The following is a 16,172-nucleotide window of genomic DNA, read 5'->3' as shown; positions in this document are numbered from 1 at the left end:
GCCTAAACTTGAAGTTATTTTTCTGCTGTTTAATTAGTCTAAGATAAAAGACTCCTAAACTTAGAAAACTTAGTGATGTATTAGTTATAGTTTATTAGAGCTTGCTTGAGGATTCAGAAAGCAAAGTCAATCAATAGAGGACAGACAGTGTTGGCCCATAACTTTAATCTCAGGACACAAACGACAAAGGAAGATGGATCTCTCCAAGTTCAAGTCTACCCAGACTTACACAAGATTGAATCAGCCTAAAATCAAACAGAGCTCATACATTTAATCCCAGGAATCATGAGAGGTATTTAAGACAAGATCAGATTCAGTATGAAGCATTCATTCTTCAACCACACTGAAGATAGGCATTTACTCTCCAGCCACTTTGAGGAGAGGTTATAGGCTGAGGCTTCGTGGAAGCTCATGGACACAGATCAAACATTTCATCGTGAGGTAGAGGTAACTACCTTGTAGCTTGTTGCTTTGCTTTGCTGAGCTTCAGCTTGAAGTTTAAACCCCAATATCTGTCTCTGGGTTATTTATTTGTGTGTGTGTGTGTGTGTGTGTGTGTGTGTGTGTGTGTTTGTGTTACAGGGTTTTAATTTTAATATATGAGACCAAGCAGACTGCTAGAAGTCCTGATAGCCTGCCCACCCACAAAAATCTCTCAGTCTCTGGATGTTTACCCACTGACATACATAACCTCTTTGCTAGATCCAAGCCTACAACTAGTGTGGAAACTCTCTTATCTATCAGAGAATATGGCTGCTTCCAGAAGTCAAGCCCCCAACTCTAGCAGAGATCCTGTGCTCAACACAAAGCTACAAGGGATACAAGGAATCCAGTCACCAAATTGAGTGGAGATACTCTGGTCAACCACAAGCCACACTGACCACAAGATCAGAGATCAAGGTAACAAAACCTATTTCAACAAATAAACTCAAAAATCAGCATCTAGATCTATAATCACCAGAAAACCAGATACCTAGAACACAGCTTGCTTGAAAACACAATCAACATTAGCCAAGGTATTATGATGCCACCAAAGCACAGCTATTCTATTTTAACACAATAGAAGCACAAGAAAAAAGAGCTTAAATGTATTCTTACAGAGATTATCAAGCCTCTTCAAGCATAAGAAAATAACTCTCGAAAACAAGGAAAAACAAACAAAAAGTTGAAGGAAATTAAAAAGCCCCTTAAATAAACCCAACAAAAACAAATGTTGAAGGAAATGAATGGAACTGTTCAAGACCCCCCAAAAAGAAATAGAAACAAACAAACAAACAAACAAAAACAAAAGAGAGTATTGCGAAAAAAATGTAGATAAATGTATAGGAAATACATACAAACAGAATACAAGAGATTGAATAGAGAATCTCAAGCGTGCGAGACACAATAGAAGAAGTAAATACATAGGTTAAAAAAAGCATTAAATCTAAAATATTCCTGATACAAAACATTTAGCAAATCTTGAATATTATGAGAAGTCCAAAAATAAGAATAATTGCAAAATAAGAATGAGAAGAATCCCAGATCAAAGGCCCAGAAAATATTTTCAACAAAATCATAGAAGAAAAATTCCCCAATCTAGAGAAGGAAATGTCTATAAAGATACCAGAAGTTTACAGAACACCAAATAGATTGGCAAGAAAAGAAAGTCCCCTTAACACATAATAATAATTAAAAAACCCAAAACAAAACAAAAATAAAAAACAAAAACAAAACAAACAAAAACATGCATTCATAAGAAAGAAAGCTTATTTAAAAGTATAAGGAAAAAAAGACCAAGTAACATATAAAGCCAGACCTATTAGAATTATACTCAGTTCCTCAATTGAGACTCTAAAAGCAAGAAGGGCCTAGACATATGTCCTGCATACTCCAAAGTACCACAGATACCAGTCCAGACTATTATAAGCATCAAACACTTTCAATGACCAAAGAAGATATTGTATGACAAAGTCAAATTTAAACAATATCTATCCACAAATTGAGTCCTACAAATGGTTCTAGAAAGCAAACTCCAACCCATAGAAGTTAGCGACACTCATGAACCACAAGAAAGAAATAATCTCACACCAGAAAAACCAAAAAACCCCAAAAATAATAATAAAAAAATAAAATTTAAATAAATAAATAAAATAAACAAAACTAAAAAAAGGGAAGTATGCACACTAACAGTCATCATCTGCAGAAAAGAAGGAATTAACAAGTATTTCTAATTGAAATCTCAATAAGAATGGACTCAGTTCCTCAATACAAAAACACAGAATGACAGAATAGATCTTAAAACAAGATCCATTGTTTTGTTTTATACAAGAAACATACCACAACATCAAAGGTAAAATTACTTCCAAGTAAAGAACTGGAAATAGATTTTCAAGCACATGGACCTAAGAAACAAGCTGAAGAGCCATTGTATTATATAACAAATTAGTATTCAAACCATAATTAGTCAAGAGAGATTGGGAATCAAGAGTAATTGAAGAAATGCCATACTACCAAATTAACAGTACACTCAAAAGCTCTAGAACAAAAAGAAGCAAGCAAACCTAAGAGGAGTAGAAGGCAGGAAATAATTAAACTGAATGCCGAAATCCACAAATTAGAAACAAAGAGAGTAATGGAAAGAATCAATGAAATAGAGAGTAGGTTTTTTGAGAAAATGAACAAGATAGACAAACCCTAATCCAAAGTAATGAAAAGAAATGGACAGAATATCCAAAGTTTAAAAATTAGGAATGAAAAAAAATTAACATAACAACAGACACTGAGAAAAATCCAAAGAATATTCATATCATACTTTAAAAAGCTGTAGGCCAGAAAATTTAAAAATCTACAATCAACAGATAGTTTTTCAATATATACCACTTACTAAAGATAAATCAAAATCAGATAAACAATTTAAAAAGACTTCTCACACCTTAGGAAACAGAAACAGTCACTAAAAGTCTCCCAACAAAAACCAAAGTGAAACAAATCTAAAAACAAACCAAAATAAACAAGCAGAAAGAGGACTAGGTGTGAATAGTTTTAATGCAGAATCCTACCAGAATTCAAAGAAGGGATAACTCCAATACTTCTCAAATTAGTCCACAAAACTAAAGAGAAGGAGCACTGCAAAATTATTTTCAGGAGCCCACAGTTGCTCTGATACATAAAACACACAAATATTCAACAAAGAAAGAATTATAGACCAATTTTCCTTATGAAACAAGATTCAAAATTACTCATTTAATGCTTGCAAATCATTTCCAAGAACCTTTTAAGAAGATTATCCACAGTGACCAAGTCGACTTCATCCTGTAGTTGTGGAGATGGTTCGACTCATTAAATCAGTCGAAGTAATCCACTATGTAAACAAACTTGGAGATAAGCAAACAAACAAAAAAACCATCATGATCTTTTAATTCTTCATTTTATGCCCAAAAAGTGGCTCAACAACTTCAACACCTTTTCATAACAAAAGTCCTGGAGAGACAGGGGATACAAGAAAGATGCTTCAACATAGTAAAGGAAAATTATATCAAGCCAACATAAAGGAGAGAATCAGCAATCCCACTAAAATCAGGAGAAAAGCAAGTGTAATGAATTGAAAGAAAATGACCCCAGAGGAAGTAGCAATATTGAAAGGTGTGACATTGTTGGAGTAGGTGTGGCCTTATTGGAGAAAATATGTCTCTGTCAGGGTGGGGTTCAGAGGTCATCTTTCTTCAATCTATACTCACTGTGACACAGTTGCTTATGCTGCCTGAAGATAAAGATGTAGAACTCTAGCTTATTTCTAGCAAATTATCTGCAGGCATTCTGCTGTGAACACAGTAGACTAAACCTCTGAAACTGTAAGCCTGCCCCAGTACAATTAAATGTTTTTCTTTATAGGAGTTGCCATGGTCATAGTGTCACTTTACAGCAATAGAAACCCTAACAAGGTCAACAAGGTTGTCCACTCTCTCCATATAGACTCAGTATAGTATTTTGAAGGTCTAGTTAGAACAATAAGATAACTGATGAAAATCAAGGAGATATACATTGGAAAGAAGTCAAAGTAACACTTGCTATTTTCAGGTAACATTATAGTACACATAACCAACTGGAGAAAATCTACCAGTAAACTCCTACAATTGCTGTACACTTTCAGTGAAGTGACTGGATACAAGATTAACACAAATAAATAAGTAGCCCTCCTATAGCAACACACTTCACCATAACCACAAACAATACAAACTATATTGGGGTAACTATAAAAAAGGAAACAAAAAAGACTTGTAGGATAAATCTTCAAAACTTTGAAGAAAGAAATCAAATACATCAAAAGATTGAAAGATCTCCTGTACTCATAGATTTTAGCATTAACATAGTAAAAATGGCCATCTTATCAAAAAAAATCTACAGATTCAATGTAGACCCCATCAAAATTCCAAGACAACTCCTTACAGACCTTGAAAGGATAATACAAAAAACAAAAAACCCAGGATAGCTAAAACAATCCTAAACAATAAAAAAATTGCTAGAGATGTCCACATCCCTTATTTCAAATTATTGCAGAGCTATAGTAATAAAAACTGCATAGTATAGGCATTAAAAACAGACATGCTGTGTCATCCGACTCTGGTAGAGTCAGTATGACATGGTGAAAACCACATTTTTGTTCCAGAGAACTTAGTCTCCCAGAGGTCCCTGGCATACTGCCCCTATTCTTTGTTCCAGTACATTAATCAAATTCTGTGGATTTGGGTTTTGTACCTTATTTTTCTTGATTTTTATGACTTTAATTAATATAAATGGTCTTGGCCATGTCTTGGTGAATAGTGGACAGTAAAAGGATAAAAGTTCAGAGACTACTAGGGAAAAGACCCAGGGAGTTCACCAAGAACTAGGAAAAAATAAGTCTGGAAATTACTACTACTATAATTTATGGTAAAAGGCATTACCTACTCAGAGGACAATGGTGGGTAAAACTTCACCTTCATTGTATACCAACAATGTAGAGAATACAACCTGTTCCATGTATTTTAGAAAAATAAGTGAAATTGACCTAAGTCATGTTCTCACCAGTATACACCAAATCTTGCAGAGTATTACTCAGTTTCTAACCCCTAAAGTGAATTGATGTAACTTCTAAAAGTGGTCAATTTTGTGATCCAACATAAAATAACAGTCTCTTTCTTAGATCTCCTTGTCAATGTGGCATAGATTAGCTTCTGGGGTACTTTTAGAGTTAATGTATTGAAATGCCAAAACAAGAAAAAAAATCCCTCCTTCAATATATTCCTTAACATCGTCAGCCCATTCTTGAAGACAATTATTGAATTTTACCATCTAGGAAAATTGAAGATGTTTATATTCTTTAAGCAAGGGAAAGGCATTAGGAAAGGGCAGGAAAGAAAGATTCTTCCAATAAAGCACACTACACACACACACACCCAAACAATATGAAGCAGAAATGCATTTATTTATGCAATGGAATAAACATCTGAATTGGATAAACAAAGGCAGTTCTCTCCCATCTGTTACAGGGTGTCTTGGGGTAGAAGAAAAACAAAAAATTATTGCTTAATCCTCTACTTCTCTGTGCCCTGAATGGATATGTAAACTTTGGAATGGCAAACCAAAGTTGGAGAGGAATTGTTGCATTCTCCTTAACTCTGGAGGGGGCAATCAGCTGAGGAGAAAAAAACTTAACCAATATGGATCATTACTGAAACAGTTATTGGCATGTGTTGTGGACAGAGAAACGGGCTATATCTCAATAACCTGATGTCATATCTTAAAAGAATGTGGAGAATAGAACCAAAAATTTAAGAACTTAAGACATTTCACCGGTAAGTTAAATTCCCTAGTATGGATTACCATTGCTGTGATGAAACACCAAAGGCAAGTTTGGCTTAAACTTCCACATCATAGTTCATTACTCTAGGAACTTGGGACAAATACTCAAATAGGACAGGAAATTGGAGGCAGGAGCTGATGCAGAGACCGTGGATGTTCTGTTTACTGGCTTGCTTCTTTGGCTTGTTCAGCCTGCTTTCTTATAGAATCCAACACCATCAGCCAAGAAATGGCACCACACAAAACTTGGGCCTTCCCCAATTGTCCTTAAATAAGGGAAGATACCACATGCTTGCCTTCAGTCTGATATTATGGAGGGATTTTCTTAATTGATGTTCCCTCTTCTCAGATGACTTTAAAAGGTTATGTGGAGTTTTGGAGTTGACTTAAAACTATCCAGCACAGAACACATTTGCAATATTCCTACTAATAGTCCAATTCTTAGGCAACTTTTCTTCACATAACAAATGCAGAGTTGAAGTCATCTCTAATGTAAATTCAGAAAGTCAATATTTGTGACATTCTATCTCAGGTTTCCAATTTAAAATGGCATACCAAGTGAAAGTATAGACTGTGAGGTCTGAATGTCTATAATTTACTAGAATTCACAAAATATTTGATCTTATTTTTCCTGTATGTATATGTACTGACTATAAAATAGAGTCATTAATAGTAACTTTCTCACAAGGATACAGAGAAGACTTGGGGCTGGGGAAATGCCTCATTGGTTGAAACACTTGATGTGCAAGCATATTCTTTACATCTCAGAACATACATAAAGACAAGTGTGGTTATGTATGTCGGTAATCCCACAACTCCTACAGCAAAAACAGGATAAAGCCTGAAAATTCCTGGGCCAGGTAATCTAGTATATGCAATGCTATCTCACACATGGTAGGTGGTAAAGATTAACACCCAATATTGTCATAATCTGACCTCCAATCGTTTTCTATATGGAACACAATCAGTTGGACTGACTCATGTGCACAGGTGGGGGGTGGGTAAAGTAATTTATGTAAAATGCTACATATATCAATTGGTATTCTCGAAATCATTGATACTGCTACATTGCCTTCAGTGTTTTACTCTCAATAGGAAAAATAGTTAAGGCAAGCAAAAACTTCCATACAGATGAAAAGTGTCCTTTTGCCTATTTTATCTAGGCTTAAAGTTTAATATTTTTCTCATGCTGTTGCATAATGCCCTTTAGCTTTCAGTTCAAAACAAAGATGATGAATGGGGGTGAGAGGAAATCCAATACAGATCTCACATACCAATATTTCAGAGCTCCCAAGCCAAGTAGAGGATAAATCTGTGTTTTTAAAGACCCCACAGCTTTAAATAATATTAAATAAATTTTTTTAAAAAATACCATGAATCTGTGTGAAATATAAGATATTTTCTTTCCAAGTTCTGTAAAGAATTGGATTGGAATTTTGATGATTATATTTAATAAGTAAGTTGTGTTGGTACTGGTACAGGGTTCATTTTCACAACAACAGTTTTATTAATCCATGAGCATAGGAGGTTTGTTCATTTCCTAGTATCCTTATTTTTCTCTATTTTCATTGCATAAGCCTTTCACTTCAGTCATATACTTTATTAAAAGATTATTTTATTTTTGTAGCTATAGTGAATGGAATAGTTTCTCATACTCCTTTGTTAATATGCTTATTGTTTGTATATAAGAAGGTTGTTGATTTTTGCGTGTCAATTTTTAACCTGCTACAATAATGACTGTGTTTGTCAACTTTACTGGTGCAGTCTTTAGGGTTTATTATGTATAGAAACATATTAGGAATTAAGAATACAGTGATTTTCTCCTTTCCTATTTGTATTCCTTTATCTCCTTCATATATCTTATTGCTGAGGCCTAAACTTCCAGTATTATATAGAACATCATGGTATGGGCATCTTTATCTTGTTAATGATTTTGATGGAAATGTTTTGAGATTTTCCCAGTTTAGCCAGATGTTGACTGTAGGCATGTTGCCTACATTTATCAAGTTAGTCTCCCTACTCTGAAACTTTTAAGGTTTTGAAAGGATGTTGAAGACATTTTCTGTACCAATGAGATGATCATGTGGTTTCTGACTTTAAATCTCTTTACACAATGGATTACATTTATATTTACTTTATTATTTACACATGTTGAGTCTTGCCTGTATCTGAAGAATGAAACCAATTTTAAATGTTCTTGAATTTGATTTTGGGGAAATTTATTGAGAATTTTGTATTCATATTCACCAGAGATATTGGCATATAATTTCTTTTGGTTATTTTTATTTTTTAGTTTTGGTATGCTTGCTTCACCAAAATTATTTTAAAATGCTCCTTCATTTATAATTTTGTGGAATAATTTTAGTATATTACTCTTTGTTTTTGACAGTCTAGGAGAATTATACATTGAATCCATCTGGCCCTGAGATTTATTTGTTTTATTTTTGCAACTTTTATTACTGTTTTTATCTAATTAAATAAATTGGTAAATTTATGTAATTTATTTCATCTTGACTTAGATTGGTAGGCTATAATTCATATACATGTGTACATGTATATATATTTTCTATCATATATTTTTACAAATGAAATACATTTTATATTTTTCATTTCTTTATGTTTCTTTTCAGCTTGGTGGAAGTGTATATTTTTATTTTGGTTTATTTATTTTTATACTGTACAATGTATCTGTGTATACTAGGATGAACTTCTTCTTAGATTAAAGGCATATGCCAACTCAGCTGATGAATATACATTTTTAACATACTTATATGATTTTTTTTCAATATCTGCTGTAACTTCTCCCTTAGTTTCTTAATTTTCTTAATTTTTATCCTGTACATATTTTGATAATTTTGCATAAATTATCGTAGAAGTTTCTTAAAAACGCACACACACACACACACACACACACACACACACACACACACACACACACACAAACATAAGTAAACTTAAGTAAAATGAAGTTACCCAATAATATGTTGACAATGTTCCTACTAGGAATCATGGGCTGACAATTGCCCACTGCCAGGAGTGGCTTATTTCCTTTGGTTTGGGTATGAGAATACATAGAGAAAAAGCAATTATATGCTATTACTAATGCTTTTAATTACCCTCCAGAACCTGACAGTAACATTTCACATACTACATAGAGATCTCAATCTGATACTAACCTGGAAGCTTCATCCTTACTGGCTAACTTTCAGAGTGCAGCAAGGTACTATTCATGCCACAAGAGGGATAAAGTAATCATCAATCTTACTCAGCTGTGAAATCTGTGAGCTACAATAACATGTCCACTGGTATAATTATAATATGAACGTCTTGGGAATAACAAACTGTTTTCTGTTTGGTTTAAACCCCTCTTCACAAGATGAAACCTATACCTGTGACCATTATCAGGTCAAGAATTTGTCTAGACATGTCATAGGAGTTAAAGGAGGATCTACTACTATTATTCAACTTAAAGGACATATATTAAACAAACCATAGATTAACGTACTTGACAACTCTCAGAAGAGAAAATTCTATTTGCATAGAAATTAACAAATTAATTCACATGTGATCAAGGTTCAAAAAATAAGAAACTGGAATTCTCTGTCCAGAATTGAGCATCTAAATTATACCTCTCCAATCCCAAGGCTCAAAGATCATTGCAGAATAGGTGTCAGAAACAGGGTAAGATCCAGAGCAATAAATGACTATTAGAAAATAGTGTCTTTGGGACACAACAGCACAGCAGCACAGGAGCACACATAGTCTCACAGTGGTTATTAAGACAATAAATAAGACCTATTCAAAAAATCAAGTCTGACAAATCCCAGCATGGAGAGGAAAGGTAAGCACAAAGGCCAATCTTTAACAGATCAGCTATCAACAATTGATGGGTTCTAGAAAATGTAGTTCTTTTAAGCATGTAGCCACTAATAAATTATTCTCCAATAGAAGACTACATATTTTCCAAGAATATATGGACAACACAAATTTGCTTTGTTGGGTGTAATATTAGTAGTAGAAGAAGTAATACTACTAGTAATGAAAAAGAATACAAAATTTCATGAGTAAGGAAGAAATTGGATCTGATAAGAGTAGAAAAGAGGTGATCATGATCAAAATGTATTGTGTGAAATAATAACAGAATTAGTAAAATATTCTTTAAAATATTAAAGGGCTGGACCCCCAAATCTGGGCCTCTGCTTAAGAAAGAGGCCTCAGCTGGAGAGTTCCAGTTTCCAGTGAGATCCGACTATCCTGCAAAACCCTCCCAAGTTTCAGCTCAGCCTTTGTCCTCTTCTGCTAGCTATTGGCCAGAGGTGAGTGGGGCTGCCTCTCCCCTACAATCTCTACCTGATTTTCGACAAAACAGCTAAAATTATACAATGTGTCAAGGACAGAATCTTCAACAAATGGTGCTGACACAATTGGATGAGGGTGTGTAGAAGACTGAAGATTGACCCATGACTGTTGGCATGCACAAAACTCAAGTCCAAATGGATCAAAGACCTCAACATCAATCCAGCCACATTGAACCTCTTAGAAGAGAAAGTAGGAGGTACCCTTGAACAAATTGGTATAGGAGACCACTTCCTGAACATAACTCCAAGGCACAGACACTGAGAGAAACAATTAATAAAAGGGACCTCTTCAAACTTAGAAGCTTCTTAAGGCAAAGGACACAGTGGAATAGACCAAACAGCAGCCCACAGACTGGTAAAAGATTTTCACCATTCCTATATCTTACAAAGGGCTGATCTCCAAAATATACAAAGAACTCAAGAAACTAGTCAACAAAACACCAAATAACCCTATTAAAAAATGGGGTACAGATCTGAAAAAAGAATTCTTAATAGAGGAAATCAAAAAGGCTGAAAGACACTTAAGAAAGTGCTCAACATCCTTAGCTATCAGGGAAATGCAAATCAAAACAACTTTGAGATACCATCTTACTCCTGCCAGAATGGCTAAAATTAGAAACACCAATGATGACTCATGTTGGAGATAATGTGGAGAAAGTGGAACACTCCTCCACTGCTGGTGGGAGTGAAAACTCACACAGCCATTTTGGACATCAGTATGGCAATTCCTCAGGAAAATGGGAAATAGTTTACCACAGGACACGGCAATCCCCCTCTTAGGCATATACCCAAATGATTCACATCCATGCAACAAAGACATCTGTTCAACTATGTTCATAGCAGCACTATTTGTAATAGCAAGAACCTGGAAGCAACCTAGATGCCCCTCATTTGAAGAATGGTTAATGAAAGTGTGGCACATTTATACAATGGAATACTACTCTGCAGAAAAAATTAATGGTATCTTGAAATTCGCAGGCAAGTGGATGGCACTGGAAGAAACCATCCTGAATGAGGTAACCCAGTCACAAAAAGAGGAACACAAGTATGTACTCACTCATATACGGATTTTAGACCTAGATCAAAGGATCACCAGCCTATAATTCACACCACCAGAGGAACTAGGATACAAGGTGTATTCTAAGAGATTCATATAAAGTCCCTCACAGAACCGGAAAGGGACAAGTCCCCCAGAGCTTAGGGGAACTGGGGGGGGGGCAGCAAATGGAGAAAGAAGTAGGAGAAACAAAATAATGATAAATTAAGTAATGAAACTTAAAAAATTCAGAAGAGAGTAGAAGGAAAGGGGGAGGGGGAGGAAAGGAAAACATGTGCGACCAGAAAGATTAAGCCTGATTAGGAATAGAAGACAGGAAAGAGAGAGAGAAAGAGAAAGAGAGAGAGAGAGAGAGAGAGAGAGAGAGAGAGAACATAAAAGAGGGAGCAGAGCCAATATTGGTTTGAAGATAAAATTGAACAGAAAGAAAGGTCTAGAGAACTACAAGACTGCTGCCAACTAATAATTTGAGCTTTCGTGGAAAGGTTACCATAAATGCCCTTCCTGGAGAGTGAGATCAACAACTAACTTATCCATGGAGCCCTCAACTAATGCCTGTTGGAAACAGGAGCAAACACCCATACATAAACACTGAGTTGAAGTAGAACACTGATGCAGATGAAAAGGACAAGGCCAGGTGGCAGAAACACATAGAGACAGCTTACCTGGACAAGGAGGAGCTAATGGGCCACCATTCTGATAGCTGGGAAGCCAGCATGGGACTGCCTCAGGCCCCCCTGAATATGGGTCTCAGCCAGAAGGACTGAGCAGTCTAAGGGACCTCACACAGTGGAGCCAGGATGTATCCCTGGTGCACAAAAGGACTTTGCGAACACATCCCCCATAGGGGGATAACTGACTTAATCTAGAGACAGGAGAGAAGCCCTAGTCCCTAAATCACATGACCTGCCAGATCTATGTGACCCCAACTGGAGGGCAATCCCCTACATATGGAATTGGGGTGGGGGGATGAGAGGGGAGGGTGGTTAGAGTGCATGTGAGAGTAAAAGGGAGGGAAGGAGTGAAGAAGGAAGGGAGGGAGGGAGGGAGGGAGGGAGAAGGAACTGGGATTGACATGTAAAATAATAAATTAAATTTAAAAAAAATGCTTTGACTCCAAATTTTAAGTTTAAGGACAAGTTACTGGGGAAAAGGATTTCTATTTTTGTTTCCACAGAAAAGGAAAAGATGTGGATTCCTTCCAGACTAATGTGGTTTGATCAAGCTAGACTGCCTGAAACAGAGTACCAGGTTATCCTACATTCAAAACATCTGGACAAAGCATCCTTACAGCCAGGATTTCTGAATCTTCTTTGAATCCCCCATGACAACACCCCTTACCATCAGGAATTAGTTTGGAAAGAATGACACCCACATTCCCAAATATTGTCTGTAAATGTTTCTTTTCATTTAAATGGACTTGGCTATATAAAATAAATAAAAAAAATTAAAGAGCTCAAAAATAAAAGAAATTCTAGCAACACTGTCAAAACTTTTACCACAAGGTTCAAGGAGCATCTATAAAAATTTAGGAAATAGTTTTCAACTCCACAATCATTTAGAGTTCTGGAAGTCCACTTGAGAGTGTCAGGACCTTTGGGCCTCTTGTAATTTCACTTACCATTATTTTTCTGGTTCAGTGAAGTATTACATAAAAATATCTCAACCTTGTCACATTCCTACAGTCAAACTTTAAAGGGAAAAAGAAATAGATGCCATGAAATTACAGATAAAAGCAAAGTTATAACATCAATAAAAACCTCTACCAACTAACATAAACAGTGTAAACAGCAAGAAAAGTAAAGGAATATTCATTATCCAAGTGCTAAAAAAAATGCTCTATAGTTATATAATGAATTATTTTAAAAGTATATTGATAAACATCAAATTCCATACTAATGCTGTGAAAACACTGTAATGAAGGAAATGATATCCAAAAATCCTCCATTCATTTAAAATGTGATACTTTGTTTACTTTATCTTCCTGTCCCATTGCACTCAACCCTGAGCCATACTTCATTTCCAGTAATTCTCCATTCCTTTTCATTTCTCATGTGTTCATGCCCCCTATACTCCTATCCTTAAATCCTCCTTTTTATTTATCATGCCGTTGACAATTTTCTATTATTTTATATTCTTCTTACACTTGCTCCCACTAAAATACACATATTTAACTATTAGAAGCTACTGTCCACTAATGAGTGAGAACAACACATATGTATGGTTTTAAGTGTAGGTCACCGCCATTATTATTTTTCTACTCTCTTCTGAATTTTTTAAGTTTCATTACTTAATTTATCATTATTTTGTTTATGCAATAAATTATGTGTAGGAGCCCCTTTTTATGTACACTCAACATTCTGATAGAAACACAGGTTTAATTCATGGTTTCCTTCTGCTCATGTAATAGCTTTTGCTCCTGTCATATTATTCCACATTCTTCCTCTTATTAACATCATGAATCTGCATTTGCTCTTTCCTTTGAATTTCAGTTTTAAAATCAGTTTCAATAAGTATCTAAAATAAGAATTATGCGCCTAACCAATGATAACATGCTGGAGAGATTGTGGAGAAAGGGGAACACTCTACTGCTGGTGGGAGTGCAAACTTTTACATCCATTTTACAGATCAGTATGGCATTTCCTCAGGTAAATGAGAATCAATCTACCATAATTCCACTCTAAGGAATATACCCAAATAATCCACATTCATGCAACAAAGACACCTGTTCAACTATGTTCATAGCAGCATTATTTGTAATAGCAAGAACCTGAAAGCAACCTAGATGCCCCTCAACTGAAGAATGGATAAAGAAGATGTGGCACATTTATACAATGGAATACCACTCTGCAAGAAACAAAACAAAACATAAAACAACGGAATCTTAAAATTCACAGGCAAATGGAAGGAACCTGAAGAAGACACCTGAATGAGGTATCCCAGCCACAAAAAGAGGAACATGGTATATACTCACTCATATATGGATTTTAGACATAGAGTAGTCTCACTAGCCTATAATTCACACCGCCAAAGAAACTAGGATATAAAGAGGAATTTAAGAGATTCATGCAAGTTCCCTCATAGAAGGGGAAAGAAACAAGATCTCCTGAGCATATTGGGAGTGTGGGGGGCAGTAGGTGGAGAGGAATCTATGAGAAAGAGAAGGCATGTAGGATTAGGAAGATTGAGTCAAGGAAGGAATAGACTAGAGGGAAAAAAAGAGAGGGAAAGAAAGAGATACCATAAAAAAGGGAGCCATTATAGGTTTGAAGAGAAAACTGACACAAGAGAAATATTCAGAGACCTACAAGACTGACCCCAACTAACAATTTGAGCAACTGTGTAAAGATTACCTTAAATGCCCTTCCCTAATAATGAGATTGATGACTAACTTATCCACCATCATAGAGCCCCTCATCTGGTAGCTGATGGAAACAGAAGCAGACTCCCACAACTAAACACTGAGCCAAACTGGAATCCAGATGCAGAGAGTGAGAACAAGTTCAGGCAACAGAAACCCACAAGACAGCTGACCTGAACAAAGTGGAGCCAACAGGCCCCTTAGACTGATATCTGGGAAACCAGAATGGACCAACTCAAACCCCCTGAACATGGGTCTCATTTAGATGGCCTAGGCAGTCTTAGAGACCTCTGACAGTGGAACCAGGATGTATACCTGGTGCACAAAAGAATTTGAGAGCACATTCCCCATGGAGAAATACTCCCTTAACCTAGAGGTAGGATGGAGGGCCTAGTCCCTACTCCAAATAATTTGACAGATTTTGTTGACCCCTTCTGGAAGATACCACCCTTCATTTGGAGTCAGGGGGTGGCTTAAGAAGGTGGCCATGGGGCATGTGAGGGAGGGAGAGACAGAAGGAGGGATGGAGGGAGGGAGAGGGAACTGGGATTGATATGTAAAATAAGAAAAAAGATAATCAACTTACAAAAAAATAAAAGAAAATAGGTTAAGCCTGATACAAAAGCTATACATGATCACTAGCATCAAGTATATTCCAGGAGAAGGAAAGGTAAAAACTGCCTTCAATGAATTTCAATGAACTGGAGACCTTGTTCAAATGGAGACCTTTATTTGCAATTTCCCTATTCCACAAGCCAAATGGGTCATATTAATAAGTAATCTCTAATATCTCTGTGTGGTTATCTCTCTCTCCTTCCCTCTTACCTTCTCTGCAAGCCCTTAATATGTTTTACCTATGTAGCCAAGCCTAAACTGAAACAACTTATCTTTTTTCTGACTTTTCAGTTCTTGTAAACAGCCATGCTCCAACAAACCATTTACTTCAAGACTTAAGGGCTACACATGTGTTTATAAACCTTCATTTTTCATATGTTGAACTTAAGCTGAGGATATCAAAAGCCTGGGTTAAAACAAGTGAAGTATCATAAGTATGAATTAAGATGGAACAAAAAATGGCAATTTTAAGTCATTCTAATTGATCTCAATTACATGTTGTGTAAAGGATAAGAGTGCAGGCCAAGGCAGTTCAAATCCAAAGTTTGTTTCATGAAGACATTGGAACTTCTATCTTATTATCGGAATGTTTACTTTAAAGCAGTGAACTTGATCCCTGGTGCAATGCCATACTGGAATTATATTAAGTAATTGTCTTCACCTTGATTAGAACAGTCTAGAAATCTCAAATAAATCAAGTTAATTTTTACATTTCATAGTAAGGTGGTTAATGTTATAAGTTCCTTCTAAATTTGAATGACTTTGAATATTAAACAAAGAGTGTATTGGAGTTCCTAAAAGTAAAAAAAAAAAAAAAAAATCCTCAGAGTCAAGATAGAAACTAAGATGTGCATTCTAACTGTATCTTTAAAAAAATGTGGGCTACTGGGAGGTCTCACCCTTCCTGAGAAATGGATGGGATGTCTGATGGAGAATGGGAGGATAGGAGGTAGAGAGA

This window comes from Phodopus roborovskii, unplaced genomic scaffold (assembly GCF_943737965.1).
Source record: "Phodopus roborovskii unplaced genomic scaffold, PHOROB, whole genome shotgun sequence".
In the NCBI taxonomy this organism is placed as follows: Eukaryota; Metazoa; Chordata; class Mammalia; order Rodentia; family Cricetidae; genus Phodopus; species Phodopus roborovskii.
Note: the sequence above shows the minus strand (reverse complement) of the source record.